This window comes from Castor canadensis, chromosome 4 (genome assembly GCF_047511655.1).
Source record: "Castor canadensis chromosome 4, mCasCan1.hap1v2, whole genome shotgun sequence".
Taxonomy (NCBI): Eukaryota; Metazoa; Chordata; class Mammalia; order Rodentia; family Castoridae; genus Castor; species Castor canadensis.
The window spans coordinates 120,590,710-120,606,680 of NC_133389.1; the positions used below are offsets into that span (position 1 = coordinate 120,590,710).

At 35.4% G+C, this 15,971-nt stretch overlaps 1 pseudogene; it reads right to left on the reverse strand.

Moving 5' to 3' along the window:
- Positions 1–7,422: 7,422 nt before the first annotated feature.
- On the reverse strand, positions 7,423–7,998 carry LOC109701566 (Golgi apparatus membrane protein TVP23 homolog B-like; annotated as a pseudogene).
- Positions 7,999–15,971: the final 7,973 nt, after the last annotated feature.

Consider the following 15,971-nt stretch of genomic DNA (forward strand, 5'->3'; position numbering starts at 1 on the left):
ACCCAAATTATTAAGACTGAAACTTCATTGCATTTGAACTTGGAGGTTTTTTGGTTTTTTGGTTTTTTGGGTTTTTTTAAGTTTTCTATTTTTTCATTTTATTTTAATACATTTTTATATATAGATATTTGTTTCATTTACTTATTTTTTATTTTTATTCTTATCTTTTTTTTTATTTTTGATTTTCAATCCTCTCTCTGTCTCTCTAATATCTGTTCAGCTTACTGTTGATTAGTACACTAAAGCTCCCTGTTTATACCTTTGAAACCTTCTTGTCTGATACCTTGTTCTGTTTTCTCCTTCCAGTCTGTGTATTTGTTTGTCCCATTTCTTTAACTTCTTGCCGTCCATCTCAGCTCACCCTTCCATTCTAAATATTACCATTGTTATTATTACAAGCTAGAAAATACTTAATTGCACACAGTACAGGGACAGTAACAACACCAAAGACAATGACGGGAAGACAGAAAAAACAGGGAAACCAGTTTCCCCACAGCAAAAAATTAGTACAGGAACCAGAAGGGAATGAAGAAAACAGGTACTCAGATCCAGACTCCAACAAAATGAAGATAAACTATGCCAAAGGACCCAATGCAGCCCACAAGAATAATTTAAAAGAAGACACACTACAGGTACTCAATGAGAATTTTATAAAGATGATACTGGATAGAGTCAACCAAAATGTACAGGAGACACTCAAGAAATTCCAAGACAACAAAAATAGAGAATTTGAAAAAGCAAAAGAAGAAATAAAGGAAACCATAGAAGCACTGTATAAACACCAAAGTGAAAGAGAGAACACGATGAATAAACATATAAATGAACTCAGGACAAAAATAGACAACATTAAAGAGGAAACCAGCCAGGATATGGAAAACCTCAGAAAAAAGAATGAAACAGAACTGCAAAACAAAACGGAAGGCCAATCCAGCAGAATAGAACAAACAGAAGACAGAATCTCAGAACTTGAAGATGAAATGGTAATGAAAGGAAAAACTGAAGAACTATTAATTAAACAACTCAAGACCTGTGAAAAGAAAATGCAAGAACTCACCGACTCCATCAAAAGACCAAACTTGAGAATCATGGGCATCGAAGAAGGAGAAGAGGTGCAAGCGAAGGGAATGAGTAATAAATTTAATAAAATGATAATGGAAATTTTCCCAAATCTAGAGAAAGACATTACCATACAGATGCAAGAGGCCTCCAGGACACCAAACAGACCAGATCAAAATAGAACTACCCCACGACATATCATCATTAAAACAACAAGTTCAGAAACTAAGGAAAGAATATTGAAGGCTGTAAGAGAGAAAAAACAAGTAACATACAAAGGTAAACCCATCAAAATCACAGCAGACTTCTCAACAGAAACATTAAAAGCAAGAAAAGCATGGGGTGAGATCTTCTGGGCACTGAATGAAAATAACTTCAACCCCAGGATACTCTACCCAACAGAACTATCATTCAAAATAGATGGAGCAATAAAAGTTTTCCATGATAAGCAGAAACTAAAACAATATGTGACCACAAAGCCACCACTACAAAGGATTCTTCAAGGGATTCTGCACACAGAAAGTGAAACCCAACTTAACCATGAAAAGACAGGCAGCACCAAACCACAGAAAAAGAAAAAGCAAGAAAGTAGAGAGTAACCTCAACTTAGGTACACACAATCAAACCTTCAAACAACTAAGACAACTAAATGATAGGAGTCACCACATACCTATCAGTATTAATGCTTAATGTTAATGGACTTAATTCACCCATCAAAAGGCACCACTTGATGAAATGAATTAAAAAGGAAGATCCAACAATTTGTTGCTTATAGGAGACCCATCTCACCAACAGAAATAAGCATAGGCTAAGGATGAAAGGCTGGAAGAAGATTTACCAAGCCAATGGCCCCCGAAAACAGGCAGGAGTAGTAATACTTATCTCTGACAAAGTAGACTTCAAACCTACATTGATCAAACAAGATAAAGAAGGACACTCTATACTAATAAAAGGGGAAATAGACCAAAAGGAAATAATAAATATCAACCTGTATGCACCCAATGTCAACGCACCCAATTTCATCAAACATACCCTGAAAGACCTAAAAGCATATATAAATGCCAACACAGTGGTTATGGGAGACTTTAACACTCCATTATCATCAATAGATAAGTCATCCAAACAAAAAATCAATAAAGAAATCCAAGATCTAAAATATGCAATAGATCAAATGGACCAAGTTGATGTCTACAGAACATTTCATCCAACCTCTACACAATATACATTCTTCTCAGCAGCCCATGGAACCTTCTCCAAAATAGATCATATCCTAGGGCACAAAGCAAACCTCAGGAAATATAAGAAAATAGAAATAATACCGTGCATACTATCTGATCACAATGCAGTAAAAGTAGAACTCAACAACAAAAGTAAAGACAAAAAACATGCAAACAGCTGGAAACTAAATAATTCATTACTTAATGAAGAATGGATCATCGATGAAATAAAAGAGGAAATTAAAAAGTTCCTGGAACTCAATGAAAATGAAAACACAACCTACCAGAACCTATGGGACACAGCTAAGGCAGTCCTGAGAGGAAAGTTTATAGCCATGACTGCATATATTAAAAAGACTGAAAGATCCCAAATCAATGACCTAATGATACATCTCAAACTCCTAGAAAAACAAGAACAAGCAAATCCCAAAACAAATAGAAGGAGAGAAATAATAAAAATAAGAGCTGAAATCAACGAAATAGAAACCAAAAAACCATACAAAGAATTAATGAAACAAAAAGTTGGTTCTTTGAAAAAATAAACAAGATCGATAGACCCGTGGCAAACCTGACTAAAATGAGGAGAGAAAAACCCAAATTAGTAGAATCAGGAATGCAAAAGGGGAGATAACAATAAACACCATGGAAGTCCAGGAAATCATCAGAGACTACTTTGAGAACCTATATTCAAATAAATATGAAAATCTTAAAGAAATGGACAGATTTCTAGATACATATGACCATCCAAAACTGAACCAAGAGGAAATTAATCACCTGAATAGATCTATATCACAAAATGAAATTGAAGCAGCAATCAAGAGTCTCCCCCCCAAAAAAAGTCCAGGACCTGATGGATTCTCTGCTGAGTTCTGTCAGACCTTTAAAGAAGAACTGATACCAACCCTCCTTAAACTGTTCCACGAAATAGAAAGGGAAGGAAAACTGCCAAACACATTTTATGAAGCCAGTATTAAACTTATCCCAAAACCAGGCAAAGACACCTCCAAAAGGGAGAACTATAGGCCAATCTCCTTAATGAACATTGACACAAAAATCCTCAACAAAATAATGGCAAACCGAATTCAACAACACATCAAAAAGATTATTCACCACGACCAAGTAGGCTTCATCCCAAGGATGCAGGGGTGGTTCAACATACGAAAATCAATAAATGTAATAAACCACATTAACAGAAGCAAAGACAAAAACCACTTGATCATCTCAATAGATGCAGAAAAAGCCTTTGATAAGATCCAACACCATTTCATGATAAAAGCTTTAAGAAAACTAGGAATAGAAAGAAAGTACCTCAACATTATAAAAGCTATATATGAGAAACCTACAGCCAGCCTTATACTTAACGGAGAAAAACTGAAACCATTCCCTCTAAAATCAGGAACCAGACAAGGATGCCCACTATCTCCACTCCTATTCAACATAGTACTGGAATTCCTAGCCAGAGCAATTAGGCAAGAAGAAGAAATAAAAGGAATACAAATAGGTAAAGAAACTGTCAAAATATCCCTATTTGCAGACGACATGATCCTATACCTTAAAGACCCAAAAAACTCTACTCATTAGCTTCTGGACATCATCAATAGTTATAGCAAGGTAGCAGGATATAAAATCAACATAAAAAATCATTAGCATTTCTATACACTAACTATGAGCAAACTGAAAAAGAATGTATGAAAACAATTCCATTTACAATAGCTTCAAAAAAAATCAAATACCTAGGTGTAAACCTAACAAAAGATGTGAAAGACCTCTACAAGGAAAACTATACACTTCTGAAGAAAGAGATTGAAGAAGACTACAGAAAGTGGAGAGATCTCCCATGCTCATGGATTGGTAGAATCAACATAGTAAAAATGTTGATACTCCCAAAAGTAATCTACATGTTTAATGCAATTCCCATCAAAATTCCAATGACATTCATTAAAGAGCTCAAAAAATCTACCATGAAATTTATATGGAAACACAGGAAGCCACGAATAGCCAAGGCAATACTCAGTCAAAAGAACAATGCAGGAGGTATCACAATACCTGACTCAAACTATATTACAAAGCAATAACAATAAAAACAGCATGGTACTGGCACAAAAACAGACATGAAGAACAGTGGAACAGAATAGAGGACCTAGATATGAAGCCACACAACTATAAACAACTTGTCTTTGACAAAGGAGCTAAAAATATACCATGGAGAAAAGACAGCCTCTTCAACAAAAACTGCTGGGAAAACTGGTTAGCAGTCTGCAAAATACTGAAACTAGATCCATGTATATCACCCTATACCAAGATTAACTCAAAATGGATCAAGGATCTTAATATCAGACCACAAACTCTAAAGTTGATACAGGAAACAGTAGGAAATACTCTGGAGTTAGTAGGTATAGGTAAGAACTTTCTCAACGAAACCCCAGCAGCACAGCAACTAAGAGATAGCATAGATAAATGGGACCTCATAAAACTAAAAAGCTTCTGTTCATCAAAAGAAATGGTCTCTAAACTGAAGAGAACACCCACAGAGTGGGAGAAAATATTTGCCAGCTATACATCAGACAAAGGACTGATAACCAGAATATATAGGGAACTTAAAAAACTAAATTCTCCCAAAACTAATGAACCAATAAAGAAATGGGCAAGTGAACTAAACAGAACTTTCTCAAAAGAAGAAATTCAAATGGCCAAAAAGCACATGAAAAAATGCTCACCATCTCTAGCAATAAAGGAAATGCAAATTAAAACCACACTAAGATTCCACCTCACCCCTGTTAGAATAGCCATCATTAGCAACACCACCAACATCAGGTGTTGGTGAGGATGTGGGGAAAAAGAACCCTCTTACACTGTTGGTGGGAATGTAAACTAGTACAACCACTCTGGAAAAAAATTTGGAGGCTACTTAAAAAGGTAGACATTGATCTAACATTTGATCCAGTAATACCACTCTTGGAGATATACCCAGAAGACTGTGACACAGGTTACTCCAGAGGCACCTGCACACCCATGTTTATTGCGGCACTATTCACAATAGCCAAGTTATGGAAACAGCCAAGATGCCCCACTACTGACAAATGGATTAACAAAATGTGGTATCTATACACAATGGAATTTTATGCAGCCATGAAGAAGAATGAAATGTTATCATTCGCTGGTAAATGGATGGAATTGGAGAACATCATTCTGAGTGATGTTAGCCTGGCCCAAAAGACCAAAAATTGTATGTTCTCCCTCATATGTGGACATTAGATCAAGGGCAAACACAACAAGGGGATTGGACTATGAGCACATGATAAAAGCGAGAGCACACAAGGGAGGGGTGAGGATAGGTAAGGCAACATTTGTTGCCCTTAATGCAGAGAAACTAAAGCAGATACCTTAAAGCAACTGAGGCCAATAGGAAAAGAGGACCAGGTACTAGAGAAAAGGTTAGATCAAAAAGAATTAACCTAGAAGGTAACACCCATGCACAGGAAATCAATGTGAGTCAATGCCCTGTATAGCTATCCTTATCTCAACCAGCAAAAACCCTTGTTCCTTCCTATTATGGCTTATACTCTCTCTACAACAAAATTAGAAATAAGGGCAAAATAGTTTCTGCTGGGTATTGAGGGGGTAGGGGGTAGAGGGAGGTGGCAGAGTGGGTGGTAAGGGAGGGGGTGGGGGCAGGGGGGAGAAATGACCCAAGCCTTGTATGCACATATGAATAAAAAAAAGAAGAAGAAACTAAACTCTCCTAAAATCATTGAACCAGTTAAGAAATGAACAACTGAACTAAACAGAACTTTCTCAAAAGAAGAAATTCAAATGGCCAAAAAACACATGAAAAAATGCTCACCATCTCTGGCCATAAAGGAAATGCAAATCAAAACCTCAATAAGATTTCATCTCATCCCTGTTAGAATAGCCATCATCAAAAACACCACCGACAACAGGTGTTGGTGAGGATGTGGAGAATAAGGAACCCTAATCCACTGCTGGTGAGAATGCAAGGTGGTGCAACCACTCTGGAAAAAATTTTGGAGACTTCTTAAAAATCTAAACATAGACCTGCCATATAATTCAGCAATCCCATTCCTGGGGATATACCCAAAAGAATGCAACACAGTTACTCCAGAGGCACCTGCACACCCATGTTTATTGCGGCACTATTCACAATAGCCAAGTTATGGAAACAACCAAGATGTCCCACTACTGATGAATGGATTAAGAAAACGTTGTATTTGTACACAATGGATTTTACTCAGCCCTGAAGAAGAATGAAATCTTATCATTCACAAGTAAATGGATGGAACTGGAGAACATCATTCTGAGTGAAGTCAGCCAGGCTCAGAAGACCAAAAATCATATGTTCTCCCTATATGTGGACTTTAGATCTAGGGCAAATACAGCAATGTGGTTTGACTTGGATCACATGACAAGGGGAGAGCACATACGGGAGATATAGGAATAGGTAGAAAACCCAAAACATGAAAGCATTTGATGTCCCCACTCCATAGGAACTAATACAGAAACCTTAAAATGACAGAGGTTATCATGAGCAGGGGATCAGGAACCAATGTAAAGATCAGTTAGAGTTGAATCAACATGGGTCGTAGTAACACATGGGTGCATGAAAGCAGTAGTAGGAATCTCTCTGTATAGCTATCCTTAACTCAACTAGCAAAAATGGTTTGTCTTCTTTATTATGCTTATGTCTTTTCTTCACAAAATTAGTGATAAGGGCAGAACAGGACCTGCCTGGAACTGAGAGGGGGAGAGGGGGGAAGGGTTAGGGAGGGGGGCAGAATGGAGAAATGACCCAAACAATGTATGCACATGTGAATAAATGAACAAAAAAAAATAATTGAATCAAAACTTCTGAAAACAATCTAGAAATAATATGTAAACACATAGAGCTTTGATATAGTTCTCCTCAAATAGAATAGGATTTTGGTGCTCCTATGTTCTATGCACCAAAATGCAAAGATCTGTTACAAATGTAAGTGAGCATACTAATTTGGAACATAGATATTACATGACAATGTGCATATATATGTACAGCACAATAAATTCTGACAATGTTCCTAGTGGCACCATACTTTCCAACCCTAACTGGTAGAAATAAAATAGAAACTTAACATGAAAACAATAAAGTCTTTCTTCAGGAAGTCTGATCATCTCCACTGTTTTGTCTTAAAAACTGCTTTCCAAAATATGAGGTAATCATGCTGGTTAAATTCTTCCTGCTGCCCACTTTATAGTTGATGTAACTGTACAGGTTGGCATCTTATAAACCACACTCATTATAACCACTGTCAATCATTTTACTCTGAAGGAGAAGAGAGCACTAAAGGCAAATATCACCCACAGCACTGGGCAGGCAATAAATCCTAACCAACAGATTCTTGATTCTGCCTCTGAAACAGTTTTATTATCTTGAGAAGTTGCTTTTCTGGACTCAAATACCCAGTGGCTCTTTCCATCCTCATCAATATGATTTCACCTGTGACATTCTTCACTACCCAAAAGTCACATGACAATAACAAGATAATTATCACCATGCAGGCAATAAAGCAGCTGCTGAGCAACTCACTGAGAAGATAGACTACAGTTGCACTGACTTGAAAGAACAAATGGAAAAATGATGCCACTGGATATCTCATTCTGGATTTGTCTCCTTTCCTGAATCAAACAGTGAAATATCTTTGGTGTCATCATTACCATCCTGTGGCAACATGGCAGCCCTGTTCCAGCCCCACTTCCAGGAGCTACCAAGTCCCTGCATAGTAGTTCTTTTTTGTACTTTTAAAGTGATCCAGCATAAATAAAGGATGGGGCTAAAATCAAAACTAAGTCATAAGGTTCTATAATTTCTTGCCAAGATGGAGTGGAGTAACAATGTAAAGTCTGCATAAAAATAAAGACCACAGCAAAGACAAGATGCAACATAGGGAGAGGAAACCCAGATTCTGATGAATAGCCTGAGCTGAGAAGAGGAAGCTGAGAGCCTGGGAAGGCCAAGGTGTTGACATTTCTCAAAATAAGTTCTAGAAAGGCCAGAGCTATGCAGAAAGAGTGCTTTGAAGATTTTCAGATCTCATGAAAGTTTTCAGTTGAGCAGAAATTACTCAAGGCAAGGAAAGGAGCCACTTAAAAGCAGTAGAATGAGCAATCAAGAGATTTTGCTCAGAGCCAGGCACCAGCTGCTCACACCTGTAATCCTAACTACTTGGAAAGCTGAGATTGGGAGGATTGTGGGTTCAAGGCCAACCCAAGCAAGTAGTTCACAAGATCCCATCTGTAAAATAACTGGAGTAAATTGGACTAGAGGTATGGCTCAAATGTTACATGCCTGCTTTGGAAGTGTGGAGCCCTGAAATCAAACCCCTATCCCAACAACAGCAAAAAGATCTTGCACAGGCTGTGGAATACTTGTTCCTTGCTACCATCCAAAGAACTTCATCTTTCATGGGGTACTATCAGTAAGGGGTACTATCTAAGAGTAGAGGAAACCGGCCCTATATTAAGGCTTCTTTAGTCTCAGAAAATAAAGTTTAAAGGCAAGTTTTGAAAGGACCAATGAATTCCCAATCTTTCCCAGAAAAAAAATCCCTGAAGATTAATATCAATACACAAAGAATCCAATAGTAAAATTTACAATGTCTGGTTTTCAGTAAAAAAAATTAACATGCATACACCAAAGGCAGAAAGTGTAATACACAGTGAAAACAAACAAGCAAACAAAACAACAACAAAATCAAGAGAAACATTCCCAGAACTAACACAGGATAGGGCTTATAAAATGTATTTAAAAGATTATTATGACTATACTGCATTTGTTCAACAAGCTGGATAAAAACGTAACAAGCTTAGTAAGCATCAGTATGTACTTTTAAAAACCTCTGAACATTTTCTAGATATGAAATAAAAATTTTTGCAATGCTGAGTTTGAGCCTAAGGCTTCACATATGCTAAGCAAGTGTTCTACCACCTAGCTATACACCCATCCATGAAATATAAAACATTTCACGTGAAAAAATACTGGAAAAGATAACAAATTAGATGCAGTTTTTAAAATAGATTAATAATTTGAAGACACAACAATAAAAAACTATGCAAAATTAAAATCAGAAAATTTATTTGATCAACAAATAAAGGAGCTAAGTGCATATATGCACAAGTATATATGCAGTATTAGATCTCTAGAGAATAAAAAAGAGTCAGAAAAAGTATCTGACGAAGTAATGGTAAAAATATTCCCAAATTCTGATGAGAATCTTAAACCCAAAAAACCTAAGTTCAATGAAACCCAAGTACATCAAAGAAACTGACACTAGGATGCATTATAATAAATTATTTAAAATTAATGAAACACATTGTGTATAGGGGACCAATAATAACAGGAGATTTCTTAGGAAATAATGCAAGCCTGAAGACAGTCAGCAAAATGTTGAAGAAAAACAAAATTGTCAACCTAGAATGATATATCCAGTATCGATATCTTTCAAAAATGAAGGGCAAACATTTTTCATACATAAAAGAGCTGAAGATATTTATTTATTGAAGATTCACAATATAAAAAAATGTTAATACAAAGCAATTTTTCCTTTTAGTGGTGAAGTTAAAGTAGACATTTTCTAAAGTGAAGTTAACATGTTTCTAAGTAACCCAACAACATCACACTGACCATTACTAGGTTACCTAGTGGTATGATCAATATTGCTGTGGGTTATTAGGAAGTCACCTATTTGTGGACTGTAGTTCCATGTTAGTCAATGGGAGAAGTCTTAAATCACAACTCGCACTAGTCCCTAATTCATTCCAAAAAACTTTAAGAGAGCTGCTGGATAATGGGTAGTTTAAGAGTAAGTGGTGAGTGTGCTGTTCTATGTTTTGGAAGATGTTGGGGGTTAACTCACATATTTCAGGCATATTATGAAGCGGGATCCTGCCTTGGGCAGAAGGTTGGATCACATAGAAGAGAAGAACTCTCAGAGCTTGTATTACTGGCTTTTAAAATGGAATGCTCGCAATGTAGTTTCCTTGATTTTCCGTTTCCCTTCCAGTCCCAAAAGCATTTGTATTTCTATTTAGCATATTTGAATGTATTCATAATTGCTTCAGGAATTAAGATATTTTTCAGCTATTAAGCAAAACCTCCATTACCTGAAATTAAAGATGATCTTATGTCTCATTGAAACTTAAATTTCAGTAAAATTTTCAAGCTTCATTAGACTTATTTAAACCTCATTAAATGAGGGTTAGTGTGTTTAGCCCTCAAACCAAGCTGAGAATAACTATACTTCTAAAAATTTTTGTTGTGCTTTTGTGGCTCAAAAGAGTAGATAAGACTGGTTAAGCATCAAAATCTAATTAACCTGGGATCATTTAATATCCTTTCTTCATAGCTGATAGAACACTTATGTTGTTAAATCAATGGAGTCCATTAAATAATTTTAAATATTGTTAAAGTTTGTTAATCTTCACTAATCTAATTAATCATTGTAAAGATAGTAAGCACAGATATATCTTTGTTCAATTTTTAAGAAAAACTTATTTAATTGTGTCAAATTCTTTAAGCATATAAATGACTAATGTTATTTCTTATCTTCCTTTAAATTGTTAACTTATTATTTCTATTTAGAGTTGAAGACACTGAATCAGTAAAAACATAAGCTTTCCCTGTGCTAACCTGCATATTATGCCATAGAGATTCATTTAAAATATGTGCAAGGGGGTGGCTCAGTGGTACTGCTTGCCTAGTGTGTGTGATGACCTGGCTTTGATCTTCAGCACTGCAAAAAATTATTTACTCAGCCACTGTGATGTGTGCCTGTAATCTTAGCTACTTTGGAGACTGACACAGAAGGATAGTAAGTATAAGGACAGCCTGGGTAACAATGCAAGATCCTGCCTAAAATAAAATGTACCATACTGCTCAGATTCAGATTTTATGTTTATCAATGAATGGATAAAAATAAATGGATAAATATGTCAGGTAAGATAATTCTACATATGTACATCATTTGTCACTAAAGGGAAGACATAGTAGAGGGCACTTGATGAAACATACAGTTACTTTCTTAGACCACCAGCTTGTTATATTTGCTGGGGCCATGAAGCTGTTTCTGCATTTTAGTACCTTATGAGTTAATCCTTAATAATATCTGTGCATTTTTCAGAAAGTTAAATTTTCTCAGGGACTTCCTTTCACCTTTTAATTAAAAATGTATTAATAAGAATAAGGTGTTGTAAAAGGAAAATTAAATGTTTGAAAATGAAAAAAATCATATTTAATTATTTTCTTGAAAAGATTTTTGTTAGTTGTACAAAATATGAGTTTCATTATGACATTTTCATGCATATATATAATGTGTTTTGAGCATATGAACACCCATTTTTTGTTTTAATAAATATCTTTCACTTAAAAAAAAACCTACTTTTCATTTAAGTATGGAATGCTTCTGATCATGTCCAGCTTTATCATTCAGTGATCAGATAATACTCAAGTCCTCAGGAGACAATTACCTTGAGTTGGTCACTTACTGACCATGGTCAGTCTTTGCCAAATTGCAAGAGAAATCCATGTTAGGAGGTGGAGACCAGTTGAGGAGTCAGGTCATCAGGGGTGTGGCTTGGAAGGATATGGTCCCCAGACCATTCTCTTTCTCTCTAAGCTTCAGCATCACCATAAGGTGAGCAACTTTGCTCTGCAAACCCTTTTGCAGTGTGGTCCTGCCTCACCACAGGCTCAGAAACAATGGAGCAAACCGATCATAGAATGAAATCTCTGAACCATGAACTAAAATAAACCTTTCTTCCTTTTAAGTTATTTCTCTCAGGTATTTTGTCACACCAAGGAAAACCTAACATACTTTATTTTTAATAGATGCTCTGAAGAACTACTCGGAACTCATATCCATCTTTTCAATAACCTCCAAAGCCACTCGTTTCTGACTAAGTATCTCAGTAACTTTTGGGTCTCTAAGAATTATTTTTAGTTCAGAGCCAACCTGCAGTAACTACAAGGTCTGAATATTTCCCTTTCCCCAGGTAGGTTTATATTGCTAAAATTTATATTACCAAATTTCTGCAACTCTTTTGGGTAAAGGCTATCTTTTCCTAGACCAAGTTTTTGCTTTTCTTTTTTAGCTATTTTGAGATAAAAATCTCTTGTTTGGGCCCTAAAGCCAGAGGTGGTAAAGTTGAGTCTTTATGTGAATGAGACAATTTTATGTGAATGGGGCAATTGCTCAGGTGGATGATTTCATGGAGATAAGGCTGGTTCTCTAGGCTAAAGAGAACTGCTCCTATCAAAAAGGAAAGTTGAGGGTGATGTAGGGAATTAAGGTTCTTGATCTTATGTTGCCTATTGCTACCAAAATGATCCTATATCTTAGGTTCCAACTTCTTTTACACTAGACATTAATGTGAGTAAGGACTGGGGAGGAATCCGCATGTAATTGACTCTGTAAGTTAGTAGCCCTCACGTTCATATTGAGCTTCACCTGTGGCTATGGGCAATAAGGGGCCTTTACACTTCCACAGAGGTTTTATAATTCTTTTTCTCGGTAGGTTCTCAGTGGGCATTCAAAAACATTCACTTTGGGCTGGGGCATGGCTCAGTGTTAGAGGTAAGTGCATTCACTTCTCCCCAGGCACACTGAGTCATTCCTGTAATCCTATCTACTCAGGAGGCAGTGATCAGGTTGATTGCAGTTCAAGGCCAGCCAGGACAAAAAGTTCAAGAGACCCATCTCAACCAATAAAACCCAGGCTGGGTTGCATATGCCTGTCGTCCCCAACTATGCTGGAAGCATAATGGGAGGATTACAGTTTAGGTCCACCCAGGAAAAAAAGTTAGACGCCATTAAAAAAATAAAAGTAAAAACGGCTGGGGGTGTGGCTCAAGTGGTAAAGTACATGTCAGCAACTGCAAGGCCCTGAGCTCAAAATCCCATTACCACCAAAAGTTTACCTCTCATTTTACCTAGCTATCATCTGAGGTCTTCTATAATCTTTTCTCTTTTTTTTAACTATCAGTGCAACTGATTTTATTATTCTTTAAAACGATTTAGCATTTTAATATGGTTAAGAAGAAATACTATATGTTTGGGTTCTGAAAAATGTTTTAACAAATATTCTGGGTTAAAATATACAAGATAATAGAACTCTATTGGTATTTCCTTAACATGTTAAGGAACATATACTTCAACTGTAAGCTACCATTTTTTAAAAACCTATTGTGACTTACCTAAAAATAGAACAGATGTTCATTAGACAAGTTAAAGATAAATGCATCAAAAACAAGTCTAAAATATAGATAACAGATATTTAAATCAACTTTCTACCATATAAATTGAAATTTTTGATCTGGTAACCATATTAAAAACATTGTCATGTTAGGTAGACATAAAATGATCTATTAATAATGTTTGGTTTAGTATGCTGTTAGCTGTATGGTGTTAACATATTTCTCCAATGTGTTTGAAATCTTTTAAGCCCTAAGAAAATCTTCAGACTTGAACTTACTGTATACCCCCAAGTTAGCCCATTATTAAGGGTTAAGTGAAACAGTAACTATATGTCTAGTATAACTTGTCAGAGCTTCAAGTTTATAATCTGTCCTACTTTTCTTTGAAATACCTGAGCCACTTTCTCAATTTTCCTTTCAGCCTTGGGGGCAATGAATCACTCCATTACTCTCAATAACCACCACTAGCTGTTTGAATCCTTGAGGACTCATATTATCAAATTAGAATGTCTTAAGATTACTCTTCTGTAAATTTTAGTAATAGATTTAGTCAAATTCCCCCAGGCTCTTAAATCCTGTTGAGTAGTGTTTACATACATTGTTTGGTAAAATGAGTGTTCTCATTGTATCAAAAACTTCATTCTGGTATAGTTACCTCATTTTTATAATAACAAATGAAACTGTATGTAGTGACACACTATACAAAGAAATTTGATTTTCTAGGTACTGCTATTCACAATTAAAGAAGTGATCAACCTTAAATATCAACCCACTCAAATTTTCTTTTCTGTCTCAGAATGTGAACAAATTAGTAAATAAGATTAATACCTGGTAAAGGAAACATTATATCTTGATTGCATCATTTAAGAAAGGATATGTCTATTTGAATAAGTAAAACCATGGATTAAAATTTTTTTTCAAATACATGAAAGCCTTTGTATAACATCTTCTGCCATGCTCTATTCAGCCTTGAACTGGGGAGTCTGCTGTAGAAGTAGAACTTAGCAAACTTCATTTAACTAACAACTAGGAAAGATTTAAAATTAGTATATCAATTATTCATACATATAAATGTTTCTAGGCCCTAAGGAATATGTATATAATTTGTCATATAAGCAGGGCAATTTCTTAAGATAAATATGTTTAGCAAATTATTTTCTCATAAGCAAAGGTAAAATTAAGTTGAACTCTTGCTGAAATATAGAACATGTGAATTAGGAGGGCCCAAATTAGATTTCCTAAAGCTTTAAAAAAAAGTATCTAACAGTTTCACAATCACATGATGCTTAATATCCATGTATTTTCATATAAATTATTCTTTATGATGCCTTTGATATTTATATGCAAAGACTGCTGAAAAATGTGTTGAATGTAAAAAGCAGCAATAAGATACCTCTATTGCTTGAAAGATTGCTTCTCCTGAGGTTGCATCAATGAATTCTATTTTAAATTTTCTTAGTTTATGTTTTTCAATGACATTTTCTCCAATGCTCTTATGTCTCAAGCAGAGCAGGCCGATTGCAAATCAAACTGCTTATTTCACTTTTAGTTACTAACATTAAAGCACAAATGTTGAAGTCAGAATTTATTTGACAGATAATGCATGAGGCAGACTAGTATACCTCCATTAATTTTCCTTCACTATTCTGGCTTTCATATTGACAGCAAAAGCCATGCATGTCTACATTTAGCAAAAAACATGTGAATGAATAATCACTTTGCAGCATGGAAAATCCAGCTGATGGGAAAAACCTTAATTGCATTCTTCCCAGTATTTTGGGCTAGGTCTTCTCTAACTATTTGGGAAGAAAAATTAGAAGATTTTGGCATAGAACCTAGTACTGTGGGTTTAAATTCATACCTGTAAAATATGTGTAGAAGTCCTAGCTCCTTATGCCTGTGAATGTGACCTAATTCAGAAATAGGGTCTTTATACAGTAGTCAATTTAAGTTAAGGTCACATTGAATCAAGAGTGGCTCTAATCCTACATGACTGGCATTCTTATAAAAAAAAAAGAAGAGTCACAGGCAGAAAACACATAGGAAAAATGTCATGTAATAGTATTAATAGAGACTAGAAAGATTAATCTATAAACCCAGAAGTGCCTTATGTCTTCCTGAAAACAGATTCTCTGAAAAAGTGAAACAAAATTAGGTACACTTTTGAGGAGGATAACAAATTCATTGCCCTAAATAGAAAATGAGATCCTTAAGTGTCATAATATTCAGTATTTACTGTGGCTAGAATAAAATATAGACTAGAGAACATTAATGAAATTAATAGTCAATAAATTAAAGTAATTTATTACTTAATGGGTGTGATAATATCAATGGAAATGATTAAGTTATAAAAAAGAATATTCATATGCTAAGAATGGGCCATTTCAAAATTGTTTAGAATAATTGAATTTATCTAAGTCCTTTAATAAAGCTTCATTGAGGTCTTGTACTGGCTC